This window comes from Cervus elaphus, unplaced genomic scaffold, assembly GCF_910594005.1.
Source record: "Cervus elaphus unplaced genomic scaffold, mCerEla1.1, whole genome shotgun sequence".
Classification (NCBI taxonomy): domain Eukaryota; kingdom Metazoa; phylum Chordata; class Mammalia; order Artiodactyla; family Cervidae; genus Cervus; species Cervus elaphus.
This window is the reverse complement of record NW_025316781.1, coordinates 1,526,135-1,547,928: the sequence shown is the minus strand read 5'-3', so window position 1 is coordinate 1,547,928 and position 21,794 is coordinate 1,526,135.

Genomic DNA, 21,794 nt, shown 5'->3' with positions numbered 1-21,794 from the left:
CTCTTGCCTAGTTGCGAGACACAACTCGGGATTCTCCTCGAGACTTGGCAAGGCAATTGGGACGCCTCTCCAGCTGAGGCGGGAGACCAAGGGTCCCTTTCCACGTGCCACAGGCATCCTGGGACTCCTATCAAGTTTCACGAGGAGTCAGGCATCGTCTCCTTTGGAGGCACTGATCTCCGCGTACCTCTGGAGTTTTCAAAGGATGTGAGGCCTCCGGTCGCGATGAGGTGGGGAACTAGGTCTTTCTCTGTGGTCTCCACAGGGGATTCAGACATCCTTTCATCTTGGGAGATGCAAGACGAGCCTGCATTCAAGTCACTGCAGGGATATCCGGCCTTATTTCGCGTCAGGGCATCGCGGTGTCCATTCCACTTGAGGCCGCAAACTCAGGGTCCTTCTCACATACCTAGAGCTGAGAGAAGCCTCCTCTTGAGGTGCTTGTGGTAAGGTGGTATTCCTCTGGAGTCGAAGCCAGGGACTAACCTCTCATCTCGAGTTGATTTTTGGCCCATGGAGCTCTTTCTTGTTGCTACAGTGACCTCAGGATCCCTCTAGCCTTGAAACAGTGTTCTTGGGGTTTCTCTGGAGTGCCATCAAGGAAATCAAGGCTCCTTTCATGTGTGATGTGCAAGACGGAATTGCTCTGCACGCAGTACAGAGGAATCGGGCCTCATCTCGCATCGAGGGGGAAGTCTCATGGTTTTTCTCGAGTTGCGGCGGGAACCTGGGGTATATTCTCGAGTTACGACGGGGATGGCCCTTCCATCCACGTGTTTGTTCAGCGACGTCAGGACTCCTGCCGAGTTGCGAGGGACAACTCGGGATTCTCCTCGAGGCTTGGCAGGGCAATTGGGACGCCTCTCCAGCTGAGGCGGGAGACCAAGGGTCCCTTTCCACGTGCCACAAGAATTCTGGGACTCCTATCAAGTTTCACGAGGAGTCAGGCATCGTCTCCTTTGGAGGCACTGATCTCCGCGTACCTCTGGAGTTTTCAAAGGATGTGAGGCTTTTGGTCGCGATGAGGTGGGGAACTAAGTCTTTCTCTGTGCTTTCCACAGGGGATTCAGACATCCTTTCGTCTTGGGAGATGCAAGACGAGCCTGCATTGAAGTCACTGCAGGGATATCCGGCCTTATTTCGAGTCAGGGCATCGCGGTGTCCATTCCACTTGAGGCCGCAAACTCAGGGTTTGCTCACATACCTAGAGCTGAGAGAAGCCTCCTCTTGAGTTGCTTGTGGTAAGGTGGTATTCCTCTGGAGACGAATCCAGGGACTAACCTCTCTTTTCGAGTTGATTTTTGGTCCACAGAGTTCTTTCGTGTTGCTACAGTGACCTCAGGATCCCTCTATCCTTGAAACAGTGTTCTTGTGGTTTCTCTGGAGTGCCATCAAGGAAATCAAGGCTCCTTTCATGTGTGATGTGCAACACGGAATTGCTCTGCACGCAGTGCAGGGAAATCGGGCCTCATCTCGCGGCGAGGGGGAAGTCTCATGGTTTTTCTCGAGTTGCGGCGGGAACCTGGGATATATTCTCGAGTTACAACGGGGATGGCCCTTCCACCCACGTGTTTTTTCAGCGACGTCAGGACTCCTGCCTAGTTGCGAGGGACAACTCGGGATTCTCCTCGAGGCTTGGCAGGGCAATTGGAACGCCTCTCCAGCTGAGGCGGGAGACCAAGTGTCCCTTTCCAAGTGCCACAGGAATCCTGGGACTCCTATCAAGTTTCACGAGGAGTCAGGCATCGTCTCCTTTGGAGGCACTGATCTCCGCGTACCTCTGGAGTTTTCAAAGGATGTGAGGCTATCGGTCGCGATGAGGTGGGGAACTAAGTCTTTCTCTGTGCTTTCCACAGGGGATTCAGACATCCTTTCGTCCTGGGAGATGCAAGACGAGCCTGCATTGAAGTCACTGCAGGGATATCCGGCCTTATTTCGAGTCAGGGCATCGCGGTGTCCATTCCACTTGAGGCCGCAAACTCAGGGTCCCTCTCACATACCTAGAGCTGAGAGAAGCCTCCTCTTGAGGTGCTTGTGCTAAGGTGGTATTCCTCTGGAGACGAATCCAGGGACTAACCTCTCTTTTCGAGTTGATTTTTGGTCCACAGAGTTCTTTCGTGTTGCTACAGTGACCTCAGGATCCCTCTATCCTTGAAACAGTGTTCTTGGGGTTTCTCTGGAGTGCCATCAAGGAAATCAAGGCTCCTTTCATGTGTGATGTGCAAGACGGAATTGCTCTGCACGCAGTGCAGGGGAATCAGCCCTCATCTCGCGGCGAGGGGGAAGTCTCATGGTTTTGCTCGAGTTGCGGCGGGAACCTGGGGTATATTCTCGAGTTACGACGGAGATGGCCCTTCCACACACGTGTTTGTTCAGCCACGTCAGGACTCTTGCCTAGTTGCGAGACACAACTCGGGATTCTCCTCGAGGCTTGGCAAGGCAATTGGGACGCCTCTCCAGCTGAGGCGGGAGACCAAGGGTCCCTTTCCACGTGCCACAGGAATCCTGGGACTCCTATCAAGTTTCACGAGGAGTCAGGCATCGTCTCCTTTGGAGGCACTGATCTCCGCGTACCTCTGGAGTTTTCAAAGGATGTGAGGCTATCGGTCGCGATGAGGTAGGGAACTAAGTCTTTCTCTGTGCTTTCCACAGGGGACTCAGACATCCTTTCGTCCTAGTAGAGGCAAGACGAGCCTACATTGTAGTCACTGCAGGGATATCCGGCCTTATTTCGAGTCAGGGCATCGCGGTGTCCATTCCACTTGAGGCCGCAAACTCAGGGTCCCTCTCGCATACCTAGAGCTGAGAGAAGCCTCCTCTTGAGGTGCTTGTGGTAAGGTGGTATTCCTCTGGAGTCGAAGCCAGGGACTAACCTCTCATCTCGAGTTGATTTTTGGTCCACGGAGCTCTTTCGTGTTGCTACAGTGACCTCAGGATCCCTCTAGCCTTGAAACAGTGTTCTTGGGGTTTCTCTGGAGTGCCATGAAGGAAATCAAGGCTCCTTTCATGTGTGATGTGCAACACGGAATTGCTCTGCACGCAGTGCAGGGGAATCGGGCCTCATCTCGCGGCGAGGGGGAAGTCTCATGGTTTTTCTCGAGTTGCGGCGGGAACCTGGGGTATATTCTCGAGTTACGACGGGGATGGCCCTTCCACACACGTGTTTCTTCAGCCACGTCAGGACTCCTGCCTAGTTGCGAGGGACAACTCAGGATTCTCCTCGAGGCTTGGTAGGGCAATTGGGACGCCTCTCCAGCTGAGGCGGGAGACCAAGGGTCCCTTTCCACGTGCCACAGGAATCCTGGGACTCCTATCAAGTTTCACGAGGAGTCAGGCATCGTCTCCTTTGGAGGCACTGATCTCCGTGTACCTCTGGAGTTTTCAAAGGATGTGAGGCTATCGGTCGCGATGAGGTGGGGAACTAAGTCTTTCTCTGTGGTCTCCACAGGGGATTCAGACATCCTTTCGTCCTGGGAGAGGCAAGACGAGCCTGCATTGAAGTCACTGCAGGGATATCCGGCCTTATTTCGAGTCAGGGCATCACGGTGTCCATTCCACTTGAGGCCGCAAACTCAGGGTTTCTCTCACATACCTAGAGCTGAGAGAAGCCTCCTCTTGAGGTGCTTGTGGTAAGGTGGTATTCGTCAGGAGTCGAAGCCAGGGACTAACCTCTCATCTCATGTTGATTCTTGGTCCACGGAGCTCTTTCGTGTTGCTACAGTGACCTCAGGATCCCTCTAGCCTTGAAACAGTGTTCTTGGGGTTTCTATGGAGTGCCATCAAGGAAATCAAGGCTCCTTTCATGTGTGATGTGCAAGACGGAATTGCTCTGCACGCAATGCAGGGGAATCGGGCCTCATCTCCCGGCGAGGGGGAAGTCTCATGGTTTTTCTCGAGTTGCGGCGGGAACCTGGGGTATATTCTCGAGTTACGACGGGGATGGCCCTTCTACACACGTGTGTGTTCAGCCATGTCAGGACTCCTGCCTAGTTGCGAGGGACAACTCGGGATTCTCCTCGAGGCTTTGCAGGGCAATTGGGACGCCTCTCCAGCTGAGACGGGAGACCAAGTGTCCCTTTCCACGTGCCACAGGAATCCTGGGTCTCCTATCAAGTTTCACGAGGAGTCAGGCATCGTCTCCTTTGGAGGCACTGATCTCCGCATACCTCTGGAGTTTTCAAAGGATTTGAGGCCTCCTGTCGCGATGAGATGGGGAACTAGGTCTTTCTCTGTGGTTTCCACAGGGGATTCAGACACCCTTTCGTCTTGCGAGATGCAAGACGAGCCTGCATTCCAGTCACTGCAGGGATATCCGGCCTTATTTCGAGTCAGGGCATCGCGGTGTCCATTCCACTTGAGGCCGCAAACTCAGGGTCCCTCTCACATACCTAGAGCTGAGAGAAGCCTCCTCTTGAGGTGCTTGTGGTAAGGTGGTATTCCTCAGGAGTCGAAGCCAGGGACTAACCTCTCATCTCGAGTTGATTTTTGGTCCACGGAGCTCTTTCGTGTTGCTACAGTGACCTCAGGATCCCTCTAGCCTTGAAACAGTGTTCTTGGGGTTTCTCTGGAGTGCCATCAAGGAAATCAAGGCTCCTTTCATGTGTGATGTGCAACACGGAATTGCTCTGCACGCAGTGCAGGGGAATGGGGCCTCATCTCACGGCGAGGGGGAAGTCTCATGGTTTTTCTCGAGTTGCGGCGGGAACCTGGGGTATATTCTCGAGTTACGACGGGGATGGCCCTTCCACCCACGTGTTTGTTCAGCCACGTCAGGACTCTTGCCTAGTTGCGAGACACAACTCGGGATTCTCCTCGAGGCTTGGCAAGGCAATTGGGACGCCTCTCCAGGTGAGGCGGGAGACCAAGGGTCCCTTTCCACGTGCCACAGGAATCCTGGGACTCCTATCAAGTTTCACGAGGAGTCAGGCATCGTCTCCTTTGGAGGCACTGATCTCCGCGTACCTCTGGAGTTTTCAAAGGATGTGAGGCCTCCGGTCGCGATGAGGTGGGGAACTAGGTCTTTCTCTGTGGTCTCCACAGGAGATTCAGACATCCTTTCGTCTTGGGAGATGCAAGACGAGCCTGCATTCAAGTCACTGCAGGGATATCCAGCCTTATTTCGCGTCAGGGCATCGCGGTGTACATTCCACTTGAGGCCGCAAACTCAGGGTTTTTCTCACATACCTAGAGCTGAGAGAAGCCTCCTCTTGAGGTGCTTGTGGTAAGGTGGTATTCCTCAGGAGTTGAAGCCAGGGACTAACCTCTCATCTCGTGTTGATTCTTGGTCCACGGAGCTCTTTCGTGTTGCTACAGTGACCTCAGGATCCCTCTAGCCTTGAAACAGTGTTCTTGGGGTTTCTATGGAGTGCCATCAAGGAAATCAAGGCTCCTTTCATGTGTGATGTGCAACACGGAATTGCTCTGCACGCAGTGCAGGGGAATCGGGCCTCATCTCGCGGCGAGTGGGAAGTCTCATGGTTTTTCTCGAGTTGCGGCGGGAACCTGGGGTATATTCTCGAGTTACGACGGGGATGGCCCTTCTACACACGTGTGTGTTCAGCCATGTCAGGACTCCTGCCTAGTTGCGAGGGACAACTCGGGATTCTCCTCGAGGCTTTGCAGGGCAATTGGGACGCCTCTCCAGCTGAGACGGGAGACCAAGGGTCCCTTTCCACGTGCCACAGGAATCCTGGGTCTCCTATCAAGTTTCACGAGGAGTCAGGCATCGTCTCCTTTGGAGGCACTGATCTCCGCATACTTCTGGAGTTTTCAAAAGATTTGAGGCCTCCTGTCGCGATGAGATGGGGAACTAGGTCTTTCTCTGTGGTTTCCACAGGTGATTCAGACACCCTTTCGTCTTGCGAGATGCAAGACGAGCCTGCATTCCAGTCACTGCAGGGATATCCGGCCTTATTTCGAGTCAGGGCATCGCGGTGTCCATTCCACTTGAGGCCGCAAACTCAGGGTCCCTCTCACATACCTAGAGCTGAGAGAAGCCTCCTCTTGAGGTGCTTGTGGTAAGGTGGTATTCCTCAGGAGTCGAAGCCAGGGACTAACCTCTCATCTCGAGTTGATTTTTGGTCCACGGAGCTCTTTCGTGTTGCTACAGTGACCTCAGGATCCCTCTAGCCTTGAAACAGTGTTCTTGGGGTTTCTCTGGAGTGCCATGAAGGAAATCAAGGCTCCTTTCATGTGTGATGTGCAACACGGAATTGCTCTGCACGCAGTGCAGGGGAATCGGGCCTCATCTCGCGGCGAGGGGGAAGTCTCATGGTTTTTCTCGAGTTGCGGCGGGAACCTGGGGTATATTCTCGAGTTACGACGGGGATGGCCCTTCCACACACGTGTTTCTTCAGCCACGTCAGGACTCCTGCCTAGTTGCGAGGGACAACTCAGGATTCTCCTCGAGGCTTGGTAGGGCAATTGGGACGCCTCTCCAGGTGAGGCGGGAGACCAAGGGTCCCTTTCCACGTGCCACAGGAATCCTGGGACTCCTATCAAGTTTCACGAGGAGTCAGGCATCGTCTCCTTTGGAGGCACTGATCTCCGCGTACCTCTGGAGTTTTCAAAGGATGTGAGGCCTCCGGTCGCGATGAGGTGGGGAACTAGGTCTTTCTCTGTGGTCTCCACAGGAGATTCAGACATCCTTTCGTCTTGGGAGATGCAAGACGAGCCTGCATTCAAGTCACTGCAGGGATATCCAGCCTTATTTCGCGTCAGGGCATCGCGGTGTACATTCCACTTGAGGCCGCAAACTCAGGGTTTTTCTCACATACCTAGAGCTGAGAGAAGCCTCCTCTTGAGGTGCTTGTGGTAAGGTGGTATTCCTCAGGAGTTGAAGCCAGGGACTAACCTCTCATCTCGTGTTGATTCTTGGTCCACGGAGCTCTTTCGTGTTGCTACAGTGACCTCAGGATCCCTCTAGCCTTGAAACAGTGTTCTTGGGGTTTCTATGGAGTGCCATCAAGGAAATCAAGGCTCCTTTCATGTGTGATGTGCAACACGGAATTGCTCTGCACGCAGTGCAGGGGAATCGGGCCTCATCTCGCGGCGAGTGGGAAGTCTCATGGTTTTTCTCGAGTTGCGGCGGGAACCTGGGGTATATTCTCGAGTTACGACGGGGATGGCCCTTCTACACACGTGTGTGTTCAGCCATGTCAGGACTCCTGCCTAGTTGCGAGGGACAACTCGGGATTCTCCTCGAGGCTTTGCAGGGCAATTGGGACGCCTCTCCAGCTGAGACGGGAGACCAAGGGTCCCTTTCCACGTGCCACAGGAATCCTGGGTCTCCTATCAAGTTTCACGAGGAGTCAGGCATCGTCTCCTTTGGAGGCACTGATCTCCGCATACTTCTGGAGTTTTCAAAAGATTTGAGGCCTCCTGTCGCGATGAGATGGGGAACTAGGTCTTTCTCTGTGGTTTCCACAGGTGATTCAGACACCCTTTCGTCTTGCGAGATGCAAGACGAGCCTGCATTCCAGTCACTGCAGGGATATCCGGCCTTATTTCGAGTCAGGGCATCGCGGTGTCCATTCCACTTGAGGCCGCAAACTCAGGGTCCCTCTCACATACCTAGAGCTGAGAGAAGCCTCCTCTTGAGGTGCTTGTGGTAAGGTGGTATTCCTCAGGAGTCGAAGCCAGGGACTAACCTCTCATCTCGAGTTGATTTTTGGTCCACGGAGCTCTTTCGTGTTGCTACAGTGACCTCAGGATCCCTCTAGCCTTGAAACAGTGTTCTTGGGGTTTCTCTGGAGTGCCATCAAGGAAATCAAGGCTCCTTTCATGTGTGATGTGCAACACGGAATTGCTCTGCACGCAGTGCAGGGGAATCGGGCCTCATCTCACGGCGAGGGGGAAGTCTCATGGTTTTTCTCGAGTTGCGGCGGGAACCTGGGGTATATTCTCGAGTTACGACGGGGATGGCCCTTCCACCCACGTGTTTGTTCAGCCACGTCAGGACTCTTGCCTAGTTGCGAGACACAACTCGGGATTCTCCTCGAGGCTTGGCAAGGCAATTGGGACGCCTCTCCAGCTGAGGCGGGAGACCAAGGGTCCCTTTCCACGTGCCACAGGAATCCTGGGACTCCTATCAAGTTTCACGAGGAGTCAGGCATCGTCTCCTTTGGAGGCACTGATCTCCGCGTACCTCTGGAGTTTTCAAAGGATGTGAGGCCTCCGGTCGCGATGAGGTGGGGAACTAGGTCTTTCTCTGTGGTCTCCACAGGGGATTCAGACATCCTTTCGTCTTGGGAGATGCAAGACGAGCCTGCATTCAAGTCACTGCAGGGATATCCAGCCTTATTTCGCGTCAGGGCATCGCGGTGTACATTCCACTTGAGGCCGCAAACTCAGGGTCCCTCTCACATACCTAGAGCTGAGAGAAGCCTCCTCTTGAGGTGCTTGTGGTAAGGTGGTATTCCTCTGGAGTCGAAGCCAGGGACTAACCTCTCATCTCCAGTTGATTTTTGGCCCACGGAGCTCTTTCGTGTTGCTACGACCTCAGGATCCCTCTAGCCTTGAAACAGTGTTCTTGGGGTTTCTCTGGAGTGCCATCAAAGAAATCAAGGCTCCTTTCATGTGTGATGTGCAACACGGAATTGCTCTGCACCCAGTGCAGGGGAATCGGGCCTCATCTCGCGGCGAGGGGGAAGTCTCATGGTTTTTCTCGAGTTGCGGCGGGAACCTGGGGTATATTCTCGAGTTACGACGGGGATGGCCCTTCCACCCACGTGTTTGTTCAGCGACGTCAGGACTCCTGCCTAGTTGCGAGGGACAACTCTGGATTCTCCTCGAGGCTTGGCAGGGCAATTGGGACGCCTCTCCAGCTGAGGCGGGAGACCAAGTGTCCCTTTCCACGTGCCACAGGAATCCTGGGACTCCTATCAAGTTTCACGAGGAGTCAGGCATCGTCTCCTTTGGAGGCACTGATTTCCGCGTACCTCTGGAGTTTTCAAAGGATGTGAGGCTATCGGTCGCGATGAGGTGGGGAACTAAGTCTTTCTCTGTGCTTTCCACAGGGGATTCAGACATCCTTTCGTCCTGGGAGATGCAAGATGAGCCTGCATTGAAGTCACTGCAGGGATATCCGGCCTTATTTCGAGTCAAGGCATCGCGGTGTCCATTCCACTTGAGGCCGCAAAGTCAGGGTCCCTCTCACATACCTAGAGCTGAGAGAAGCCTCCTCTTGAGGTGCTTGTGGTAAGGTAGTATTCCTCAGGAGTCGAAGCCAGGGACTAACCTCTCATCTCGTGTTGATTCTTGGTCCACGGAGCTCTTTCTTGTTGCTACAGTGACCTCAGGATCCCTCTAGCCTTGAAACAGTGTTCTTGGGGTTTCTCTGGAGTGCCATCAAGGAAATCAAGGCTCCTTTCATGTGTGATGTGCAACACGGAATTGCTCTGCACGCAGTGCAGGGGAATCGGGCCTCATCTCGCAGCGAGGGGGAAGTCTCATGGTTTTTCTTGAGTAGCGGCGGGAACCTGGGGTATATTCTCGAGTTACGACGGGGATGGCCCTTCCACACACGTGTGTGTTCAAACATGTCAGGACTCCTGCCTAGTTTCGAGGGACAACTCGGGATTCTCCTCGAGGCTTGGCAGGGCAATTGGGACGCCTCTCCAGCTGAGACGGGAGACCAAGTGTCCCTTTCCACGTGCCACAGGAATCCTGGGTCTCCTATCAAGTTTCACGAGGAGTCAGGCATCGTCTCCTTTGGAGGCACTGATCTCCGCATACCTCTGGAGTTTTCAAAGGATTTGAGGCCTCCTGTCGCGATGAGGTGGGGAACTAGGTCTTTCTCTGTGGTCTCCACAGGGGATTCAGACACCCTTTCGTCTTGGGAGATGCAAGACGAGCCTGCATTCCAGTCACTGCAGGGATATCAGGCCTTATTTCGAGTCAGGGCATCGCGGTGTCCATTCCACTTGAGGCCGCAAACTCAGGGTCCCTCTCACATACCTAGAGCTGAGAGAAGCCTCCTCTTGAGGTGCTTGTGGTAAGGTGGTATTCCTCAGGAGTCGAAGCCAGGGACTAACCTCTCATCTCAAGTTGATTTTTGGTCCACGGAGCTCTTTCGTGTTGCTACAGTGACCTCAGGATCCCTCTAGCCTTGAAACAGTGTTCTTGGGGTTTCTCTGGAGTGCCATGAAGGAAATCAAGGCTCCTTTCATGTGTGATGTGCAACACAGAATTGCTCTGCACGCAGTGCAGGGGAATCGGGCCTCATCTCGCGGCGAGGGGGAAGTCTCATGGTTTTTCTCGAGTTGCGGCGGGAACCTGGGGTATATTCTCGAGTTACGACGGGGATGGCCCTTCCACACACGTGTTTGTTCAGCCACGTCAGGACTCTTGCCTAGTTGCGAGACACAACTCGGGATTCTCCTCGAGGCTTAGCAAGGCAATTGGGACGCATCTCCAGCTGAGGCGGGAGACCAAGGGTCCCTTTCCACGTGTCACAGGAATCCTGGGACTCCTATCAAGTTTCACGAGGAGTCAGGCATCGTCTCCTTTGGAGACACTGATCTCCGCGTACCTCTGGAGTTTTCAAAGTATGTGAGGCCTCCTGTCGCGATGAGGTGGGGATCTAGGTCTTTCTCTGAGGTCTCCACAGGGGATTCAGACATCCTTTCGTCTTGGGAGATGCAAGACGAGCCTGCATTCAAGTCACTGCAGGGATATCCAGCCTTATTTCGCGTCAGGGCATCGCGGTGTCCATTCCACTTGAGGCCGCAAACTCAGGGTCCCTCTCTCATACCTAGAGCTGAGAGAAGCCTCCTCTTGAGGTGCTTGTGGTAAGGTGGTATTCCTCTGGAGTCGAAGCCAGGGACTAACCTCTCATCTCGAGTTGATTTTTGGCCCACGGAGCTCTTTCGTGTTGCTACAGTGACCTCAGGATCCCTCTAGCCTTGAAACAGTGTTCTTGGGGTTTCTCTGGAGTGCCATCAAGCAAATCAAGGCTCCTTTCATGTATGATGTGCAACACGGAATTGCTCTGCACGCAGTGCAGGGGAATCGGGCCTCATCTCGCGGCGAGGGGGAAGTCTCATGGTTTTTCTCGAGTTGCGGCGGGAACCTGGGGTATATTCTCGAGTTACGACGGGGATGGCCCTTCCACCCACGTGTTTCTTCAGCGACGTCAGGACTCCTGCCTAGTTGCGAGGGACAACTCTGGATTCTCCTCGAGGCTTGGCAGGGCAATTGGGACGCCTCTCCAGCTGAGGCGGGAGACCAAGGGTCCCTTTCCACGTGCCACAGGAATCCTGGGACTCCTATCAAGTTTCACGAGGATTCAGGCATCGTCTCCTTTGGAGGCACTGATCTCCGTGTACCTCTGGAGTTTTCAAAGGATGTGAGGCTATCGGTGGCGATGAGGTGGGGAACTAAGTCTTTCTCTGTGCTTTCCACAGGGGATTCAGACATCCTTTCGTCCTGGGAGATGCAAGACGAGCCTGCATTGAAGTCACTGCAGGGATATCCGGCCTTATTTCGAGTCAGGGCATCGCGGTGTCCATTCCACTTGAGGCCGCAAACTCAGGGTCCCTCTCACATACCTAGAGCTGAGAGAAGCCTCCTCTTGAGGTGCTTGTGGTAAGGTGGTATTCTTCTGGAGACGAATCCAGGGACTAACCTCTCTTTTTGAGTTGATTTTTGGTCCACAGAGTTCTTTCGTGTTGCTACAGTGACCTCAGGATCCCTTTATCCTTGAAACAGTGTTCTTGGGGTTTCTCTGGAGTGCCATCAAGGAAATCAAGGCTCCTTTCATGTGTGATGTGCAAGACGGAATTGCTCTGCACGCAGTACAGGGGAATCGGGCCTCATCTCGCATCGAGGGCGAAGTCTCATGGTTTTTCTCGAGTTGCGGCGGGAACCTGGGGTATATTCTCGAGTTACGACGGGGATGGCCCTTCCACCCACGTGTTTGTTCAGCCACGTCAGGACTCCTGCCTAGTTGCCAGGGACAACTCGGGATTCTCCTCGAGGCTTGGCAGGGCAATTGGAACGCCTCTCCAGCTGAGGCGGGAGACCAAGGGTCCCTTTCCACGTGCCACAGGAATCCTGGGACTCCTATCAAGTTTCACGAGGAGTCAGGCATCGTCTCCTTTGGAGGCACTGATCTCCGCGTACCTCTGGAGTTTTCAAAGAATGTGAGGCTATCGGTCGCGATGAGGTGGGGAACTAAGTCTTTCTCTGTGGTCTCCACAGGGGATTCAGACATCCTTTCGTCCTGGGAGAGGCAAGACGAGCCTGCATTCCAGTCACTGCAGGGATATCCGGCCTTATTTCGAGTCAGGGCATCGCGGTGTCCATTCCACTTGAGGCCGCAAACTCAGGGTCCCTCTCACATACCTAGAGCTGAGAGAAGCCTCCTCTTGAGGTGCTTGTGGTAAGGTGGTATTCCTCAGGAGTCGAAGCCAGGGACTAACCTCTCATCTCGTGTTGATTCTTGGTCCACGGAGCTCTGTCGTGTTGCTATAGTGACCTCAGGATCCCTCTAGCCTTGAAACAGTGTTCTTGGGGTTTCTATGGAGTGCCATCAAGGAAATCAAGGCTCCATTCATGTGTGATGTGCAACACGGAATTGCTCTGCACGCAGTGCAGGGGAATCGGGCCTCATCTCGCGGCGAGGGGGAAGTCTCATGGTTTTTCTCGAGTTGCGGCGGGAACCTGGGGTATATTCTCGAGTTACGACGGGGATGGCCCTTCCACACACGTGTGTGTTCAGCCATGTCAGGACTCCTGCCTATTGCGAGGGACAACTCGGGATTCTCCTCGAGGCTTTGCAGGGCAATTGGGACGCCTCTCCAGCTGAGACGGGAGACCAAGGGTCCCTTTCCACGTGCCACAGGAATCCTGGGTCTCCTATCAAGTTTCACGAGGAGTCAGGCATCGTCTCCTTTGGAGGCACTGATCTCCGCATACCTCTGGAGTTTTCAAAGGATTTGAGGCCTCCTGTCGCGATGAGGTGGGGAACTAGGTCTTTCTCTGTGGTCTCCACAGGGGATTCAGACACCCTTTCGTCTTGGGAGATGCAAGACGAGCCTGCATTCCAGTAACTGCAGGGATATCCGGCCTTATTTCGAGTCAGGGCATCGCGGTGTCCATTCCACTTGAGGCCGCAAACTCAGGGTCCCTCTCACATACCTAGAGCTGAGAGAAGCCTCCTCTTGAGGTGCTTGTGGTAAGGTGGTATTCCTCAGGAGTCGAAGCCAGGGACTAACCTCTCATCTCGAGTTGATTTTTGGTCCACGGAGCTCTTTCGTGTTGCTACATTGACCTCAGGATCCCTCTAGCCTGGAAACAGTGTTCTTGGGGTTTCTCTGGAGTGCCATCAAGGAAATCAAGGCTCCTTTCATGTGTGATGTGCAACACGGAATTGCTCTGCACGCAGTGCAGGGGAATCGGGCCTCATCTCGCATCGAGGGGGAAGTCTCATGGTTTTTCTCGAGTTGCGGCGGGAACCTGGGGTATATTCTCGAGTTACGACGGGGATGGCCCTTCCACACACGTGTTTGTTCAGCCACGTCAGGACTCTTGCCTAGTTGCGAGACACAACTCGGGATTCTCCTCGAGGCTTGGCAAGGCAATTGGGACGCCTCTCCAGCTGAGGCGGGAGACCAAGTGTCCCTTTCCACGTGCCACAGGAATCCTGGGACTCCTATCAAGTTTCAAGAGGAGTCAGGCATCGTCTCCTTTGGAGGCACTGATCTCCGCGTACCTCTGGAGTTTTCAAAGCATGTGAGGCCTCCGGACGCGATGAGGTGGGGAACTAGGTCTTTCTCTGTGGTCTCCACAGGGGATTCAGACATCCTTTCGTCTTGGGAGATGCAAGACGAGCCTGCATTCCAGTCACTGCAGGGATATCCGGCCTTATTTCGCGTCAGGGCATCGCGGTGTCCATTCCACTTGAGGCCGCAAACTCAGGGTCCCTCTCACATACCTAGAGCTGAGAGAAGCCTCCTCTTGAGGTGCTTGTGGTAAGGTGGTATTCCTCTGGAGTCGAAGCCAGGGACTAACCTCTCATCTCGAGTTGATTTTTGGCCCACGGAGCTCTTTCGTGTTGCTACAGTGACCTCAGGATCCCTCTAGCCTGGAAACAGTGTTCTTGGGGTTTCTCTGGAGTGCCATCAAGGAAATCAAGGCTCCTTTCATGTGTGATGTGCAACACGGAATTGCTCTGCACGCAGTACAGGGGAATCGGGCCTCATCTCGCATAGAGGGGGAAGTCTCATGGTTTTTCTCGAGTTGCGGCGGGAACCTGGGGTATATTCTCGAGTTACGACGGGGATGGCCCTTCTACCCACGTGTTTGTTCAGCCACGTCAGGACTCCTGCCTAGTTGCAAGGGACAACTCGGGATTCTCCTCGAGGCTTGGCAGGGCAATTGGAACGCCTCTCCAGCTGAGGCGGGAGACCAAGGGTCCCTTTCCACGTGCCACAAGAATCCTGGGACTCCTATCAAGTTTCACGAGGAGTCAGGCATCGTCTCCTTTGGAGGCACTGATCTCCGCGTACCTCTGGAGTTTTCAAAGGATGTGAGGCCTCCGGTCGCGATGAGGTGGGGAACTAAGTCTTTCTCTGTGCTTTCCACAGGGGATTCAGACATCCTTTCGTCCTGGGAGATGCAAGACGAGCCAGCATTGAAGTCACTGCAGGGATATCCGGCCTTATTTCGAGTCAGGGCATCGCGTTGTCCATTCCACTTGAGGCCGCAAACTCAGGGTCCCTCTCACGTACCTAGAGCTGAGAGAAGCCTCCTCTTGAGGTGCTTGTGGTAAGGTGGTATTCCTCTGGAGACGAATCCAGGGACTAACCTCTCTTTTCGAGTTGATTTTTGGTCCACAGAGTTCTTTCGTGTTGCTACAGTGACCTCAGGATCCCTCTATCCTTGAAACAGTGTTCTTGGGGTTTCTCTGGAGTGCCATCAAGGAAATCAAGGCTCCTTTCATGTGTGATGTGCAAGACGGAATTGCTCTGCACGCAGTACAGGGGAATCGGGCCTCATCTCGCATCGAGGGGGAAGTCTCATGGTTTTTCTCAAGTTGCGGCGGGAACCTGGGGTATATTCTCGAGTTACGACGGGGATGGCCCTTCCACCCACGTGTTTGTTCAGCCACGTCAGGACTCTTGCCTAGTTGCCAGGGACAACTCGGGATTCTCCTCGAGGCTTTGCAGGGCAATTGGGACGCCTCTCCAGCTGAGGCGGGAGACCAAGGGTCCCTTTCCACGTGCCACAGGAATCCTGGGTCTCCTATCAAGTTTCACGAGGAGTCAGGCATCGTCTCCTTTGGAGGCACTGATCTCCGCATACCTCTGGAGTTTTCAAAGGATTTGAGGCCTCCTGTCGCGATGAGGTGGGGAAAAAGGTCTTTCTCTGTGGTCTCCACGGGGGATTCAGACACCCTTTCGTCTTGGGAGATGCAAGACGAGCCTGCATTCCAGTCACTGCAGGGATATCCGGCCTTATTTCGAATCAGGGTATCACGGTGTCCATTCCACTTGAGGCCGCAAACTCAGGGTCCCTCTCACATACCTAGAGCTGAGAGAAGCCTCCTCTTGAGGTGCTTGTGGTAAGGTGGTATTCCTCTGGAGTCGAAGCCAGGGACTAACCTCTCATCTCGAGTTGATTTTTGGTCCACGGAGCTCTTTCGTGTTGCTACAGTGACCTCAGGATCCCTCTATCCTTGAAACAGTGTTCTTGGGGTTTCTCTGGAGTGCCATGAAGGAAATCAAGGCTCCTTTCATGTGTGATGTGCAACACAGAATTGCTCTGCACGCAGTGCACGGGAATCGGGCCTCATCTCGCGGCGAGGGGGAAGTCTCATGGTTTTTCTCGAGTTGGGGCGGGAACCTGGCGTATATTCTCGAGTTACGACGGGGATGGCCCTTCCACACACGTGTTTGTTCAGCCACGTCAGGACTCTTGCCTAGTTGCGAGACACAACTCGGGATTCTCCTCGAGGCTTGGCAAGGCAATTGGGACGCCTCTCCAGCTGAGGTGGGAGACCAAGTGTCCCTTTCCACGTGCCACAGGAATCCTGGGACTCCTATCAAGTTTCACGAGGAGTCAGGCATCGTCTCCTTTGGAGGCACTGATCTCCGCGTACCTCTGGAGTTTTCAAAGGATGTGAGGCCTCCGGTCGCGATGAGGTGGGGAACTAGGTCTTTCTCTTTGGTCTCCACAGGGGATTCAGACATCATTTCATCTTGGGAGATGCAAGACGAGCCTGCATTCAAGTCACTGCAGGGATATCCAGCCTTATTTCGCGTCAGGGCATCGCGGTGTCCATTCCACTTGAGGCCGCAAATTCAGGGTCCCTCTCCCATACCTAGAGCTGAGAGAAGCCTCCTCTTGAGGTGCTTGTGGTAAGGTGGTATTCCTCAGGAGTCGAAGCCAGGGACTAACCTCTCATCTCGTGTTGATTCTTGGTCCACGGAGCTCTTTCGTGTTGCTACAGTGACCTCAGGAACCCTCTAGCCTTGAAACAGTGTTCTTGGGGTTTCTCTGGAGTGCCATCAAGGAAATCAAGGCTCCTTTCATGTGTGATGTGCAACACGGAATTGCTCTGCACGCAGTGCAGGGGAATCGGGCCTCATCTCGCGGCGAGGGGGAAGTCTCATGGTTTTTCTCGAGTTGCGGCGGGAACCTGGGGTATATTCTCGAGTTACGACGGGGATGGCCCTTCCACACACGTGTGTGTTCAGCCATGTCAGGACTCCTGCCTAGTTGCGAGGGACAACTCGGGATTCTCCTCGAGGCTTTGCAGGGCAATTGGGACGCCTCTCCAGCTGAGACGGGAGACCAAGGGTCCCTTTCCACGTGCCACAGGAATCCTGGGTCTCCTATCAAGTTTCACGAGGAGTCAGGCATCGTCTCCTTTGGAGGCACTGATCTCCGCATACCTCTGGAGTTTTCAAAGGATTTGAGGCCTCCTGTCGCGATGAGGTGGGGAACTAGGTCTTTCTCTGTTGTCTCCACAGGGGATTCAGACACCCTTTCGTCTTGGGAGATGCAAGACGAGCCTGCATTCCAGTCACTGCAGGGATATCCGGCCTTATTTCGAGTCAGGGCATCGCGGTGTCCATTCCACTTGAGGCCGCAAACTCAGGGTCCCTCTCACATACCTAGAGCTGAGAGAAGCCTCCTCTTGAGGTGCTTGTGGTAAGGTGGTATTTCTCAGGAGTCGAAGCCAGGGACTAACCTCTCATCTCGTGTTGATTCTTGGTCCACGGAGCTCTTTCGTGTTGCTACAGTGACCTCAGGATCCCTCTAGCCTTGAAACAGTGTTCTTGGGGTTTCTCTGGAGTGCCATCAAGGAAATCAAGGCTCCTTTCATGTGTGATGTGCAACACGGAATTGCTCTGCACGCAGTGCAGGGGAATCGGGCCTCATCTCGTGGCGAGGGGGAAGTCTCATGGTTTTTCTCGAGTTGCGGCGGGAACCTGGGGTATATTCTCGAGTTACGACGGGGATGGCCCTTCCACCCACGTGTTTCTTCAGCGACGTCAGGACTCCCGCCTAGTTGCCAGGGACAACTCGGGATTCTCCTCGAGGCTTTGCAGGGCAATTGGGACGCCTCTCCAGCTGAGACGGGAGACCAAGTGTACCTTTCCACGTGCCACAGGAATCCTGCGTCTCCTATCAAGTTTCACGAGGAGTCAGGCATCGTCTCCTTTGGAGGCACTGATCTCCGCATACCTCTGGAGTTTTCAAAGGATTTGAGGCCTCCTGTCGCGATGAGGTGGGGAACTAGGTCTTTCTCTGTGGTCTCCACAGGGGATTCAGACACCCTTTCGTCTTGGGAGATGCAAGACGAGCCTGCATTCCAGTCACTGCAGGGATATCCGGCCTTATTTCGAGTCAGGGCATCGCGGTGTCCATTCCACTTGAGGCCGCAAACTCAGGGTCCCTCTCACATACCTAGAGCTGAGAGAAGCCTCCTCTTGAGGTGCTTGTGGTAAGGTGGTATTCCTCTGGAGTGGAAGCCAGGGACTAACCTCGCATCTCGAGTTGATTTTTGGCCCACGGAGCTCTTTCGTGTTGCTACAGTGACCTCAGGATCCCTCTAGCCTTGAAACAGTGTTCTTGGGGTTTCTCTAGAGTGCCATCAAGGAAATCAAGGCTCCTTTCATGTGTGATGTGCAACACGGAATTGCTCTGCACGCAGTGCAGGGGAATCGGGCCTCATCTCGCGGCGAGGGGGAAGTCTCATGGTTTTTCTCGAGTTTCGGCGGGAACCTGGGGTATATTCTCGAGTTACGACGGGGATGGCCCTTCCACCCACGTGTTTCTTCAGCGACGTCAGGACTCCTGCCTAGTTGCGAGGGACAACTCTGGATTCTCCTCGAGGCTTGGCAGGGCAATTGGGACGCCTCTCCAGCTGAGGCGGGAGACGAAGGGTCCCTTTCCAAGTGCCACAGGAATCCTGGGACTCCTATCAAGTTTCACGAGGAGTCAGGCATCGTCTCCTTTGGAGGCACTGATCTCCGTGTACCTCTGGAGTTTTCAAAGGATGTGAGGCCTCCGGTCGCGAAGAGGTGGGGAGCTAAGTCTTTCTCTGTGCTTTCCACAGGGGATTCAGACATCCTTTCGTCCTGGGAGATGCAAGACGTGCCTGCATTGAAGTCACTGCAGGGATATCCGGCCTTATTTCGAGTCAGGGCATCGCGGTGTCCATTCCACTTGAGGCCGCAAACTCAGGGTCCCTCTCACATACCTAGAGCTGAGAGAAGCCTCCTCTTGAGGTGCTTGTGGTAAGGTGGTATTCCTCTGGAGACGAATCCAGGGACTAACCTCTCTTTTCGATTTGATTTTTGGTCCACAGAGTTCTTTCGTGTTGCTACAGTGACCTCAGGATCCCTCTATCCTTGAAACAGTGTTCTTGGGGTTTCTCTGGAGTGCCATCAAGGAAATCAAGGCTCCTTTCATGTGTGACGTGCAAGACGGAATTGCTCTGCACGCAGTACAGGGGAATCGGGCCTCATCTCGCATCGAGGGGGAAGTCTCATGGTTTTTCTCGAGTTGCGGCGGGAACCTGGGGTATATTCTCGAGTTATGACGGGGATGGCCCTTCCACCCACGTGTTTGTTCAGCCACGTCAGGACTCCTGCCTAGTTGCGAGGGACAACTCTGGATTCTCCTCGAGGCTTGGCAGGGCAATTGGAACGCCTCTCCAGCTGAGGCGGGAGACCAAGGGTCCCTTTCCACGTGCCACAGGAATCCTGGGACTCCTATCAAGTTTCACGAGGAGTCAGGCATCGTCTCCTTTGGAGGCACTGATCTCCGCGTACCTCTGGAGTTTTCAAAGGATGTGAGGCCTCCAGTCGCGATGAGGTGGGGAACTAGGTGTTTCTCTGTGGTCTCCACAGGGGATTCAGACATCCTTTCTTCTTGGGAGATGCAAGACGAGCCTGCATTCAAGTCACTGCAGGGATATCCGGCCTTATTTCGAGTCAGGGCATCGCGGTGTCCATTCCACTTGAGGCCGCAAACTCAGGATCCCTCTCACATACCTAGAGCTGAGAGAAGCCTCCTCTTGAGGTGCTTGTGGTAAGGTGGTATTCCTCTGGAGTCGAAGCCAGGGACTAACCTCTCATCTCGTGTTGATTCTTGGTCCACCGAGCTCTTTCGTGTTGCTACAGTGACCTCAGGATCCCTCTAGCCTTGAAACAGTGTTCTTGGGGTTTCTCTGGAGTGCCATCAAGGAAATCAAGGCTCATTTCATGTGTGATGTGCAAGACGGAATTGCTCTGCATGCAGTGCAGGGGAATCGGGCCTCATCTCGCGGCGAGGGGGAAGTCTCATGGTTTTTCTCGAGTTGCGGCGGGAACCTGGGGTATATTCTCGAGTTACGACGGGGATGGCCCTTCCACACACGTGTGTGTTCAGCCATGTCAGGACTCCTGCCTAGTTGCGAGGGACAACTCGGGATTCTCCTCGAGGCTTTGCAGGGCAATTGGGACGCCTCTCCAGCTGAGACGGGAGACCAAGGGTCCCTTTCCACGTGCCACAGGAATCCTGGGTCTCCTATCAAGTTTCACGAGGAGTCAGGCATCGTCTCCTTTGGAGGCACTGATCTCCGCATACCTCTGGAGTTTTCAAAGGATTTGAGGCCTCCTGTCGCGATGAGGTGGGGAACTAGGTCTTTCTCTGTGGTCTCCACAGGGGATTCAGACACGCTTTCGTCTTGGGAGATGCAAGACGAGCCTGCATTCCAGTAACTGCAGGGATATCCGGCCTTATTTCGAGTCAGGGCATCGCGGTGTCCATTGCACTTGAGGCTGCAAACTCAGGGTCCCTCTCACATACCTAGAGCTGAGAGAAGCCTCCTCTTGAGGTGCTTGTGGTAAGGTGGTATTCCTCTGGAGTCGAAGCCAGGGACTAACCTCGCATCTCGAGTTGATTTTTGGCCCACGGAGCTCTTTCGTGTTGCTACAGTGACCTCAGGAACCCTCTAGCCTTGAAACAGTGTTCTTGGGGTTTCTCTGGAGTGCCATCAAGGAAATCAAGGCTCCTTTCATGTGTGATGTGCAACACGGAATTGCTCTGCACGCAGTGCAGGGGAATCGGGCCTCATCTCGCGGCGAGGGGGAAGTCTCATGGTTTTTCTCGAGTTGCGGCGGGAAGCTGGGGTATATTCTCGAGTTACGACGGGGATGGCCCTTCCACCCACGTGTTTCTTCAGCGACGTCAGGACTCCTGCCTAGTTGCGAGGGACAACTCTGGATTCTCCTCGAGGCTTGGCAGGGCAATTGGGACGCCTCTCCAGCTGAGGCGGGAGACCAAGGGTCCCTTTCCAAGTGCCACAGGAATCCTGGGACTCCTATCAAGTTTCACGAGGAGTCAGGCATCGTCTCCTTTGGAGGCACTGATCTCCGTGTACCTCTGGAGTTTTCAAAGGATGTGAGGCTATCGGTCGCGAAGAGGTGGGGAACTAAGTCTTTCTCTGTGCTTTCCACAGGGGATTCAGACATCCTTTCGTCCTGGGAGATGCAAGACGTGCCTGCATTGAAGTCACTGCAGGGATATCTGGCCTTATTTCGAGTCAGGGCATCGCGGTGTCCATTCCACTTGAGGCCGCAAACTCAGGGTCCCTCTCACATACCTAGAGCTGAGAGAAGCCTCCTCTTGAGGTGCTTGTGGTAAGGTGGTATTCCTCTGGAGACGAATCCAGGGACTAACCTCTCTTTTCGAGTTGATTTTTGGTCCACAGAGTTCTTTCGTGTTGCTACAGTGACCTCAGGATCCCTCTATCCTTGAAACAGTGTTCTTGGGGTTTCTCTGGAGTGCCATCAAGGAAATCAAGGCTCCTTTCATGTGTGATGTGCAAGACGGAATTGCTCTGCACGCAGTACAGGGGAATCGGGCCTCATCTCGCATCGAGGGGGAAGTCTCATGGTTTTTCTCGAGTTGTGGCGGGAACCTGGGGTATATTCTCGAGTTACGACGGGGATGGCCCTTCCACCCACGTGTTTGTTCAGCCACGTCAGGACTCCTGCCTAGTTGCGAGGGACAACTCGGGATTCTCCTCGAGGCTTGGCAGGGCAATTGGAACGCCTCTCCAGCTGAGGCGGGAGACCAAGGGTCCCTTTCCACGTGCCACAGGAATCCTGGGACTCCTATCAAGTTTCACGAGGAGTCAGGCATCGTCTCCTTTGGAGGCACTGATCTCCGCGTACCTCTGGAGTTTTCAAAGGATGTGAGGCCTCCAGTCGCGATGAGGTGGGGAACTAGGTGTTTCTCTGTGGTCTCCACAGGGGATTCAGACATCCTTTCGTCTTGGGAGATGCAAGACGAGC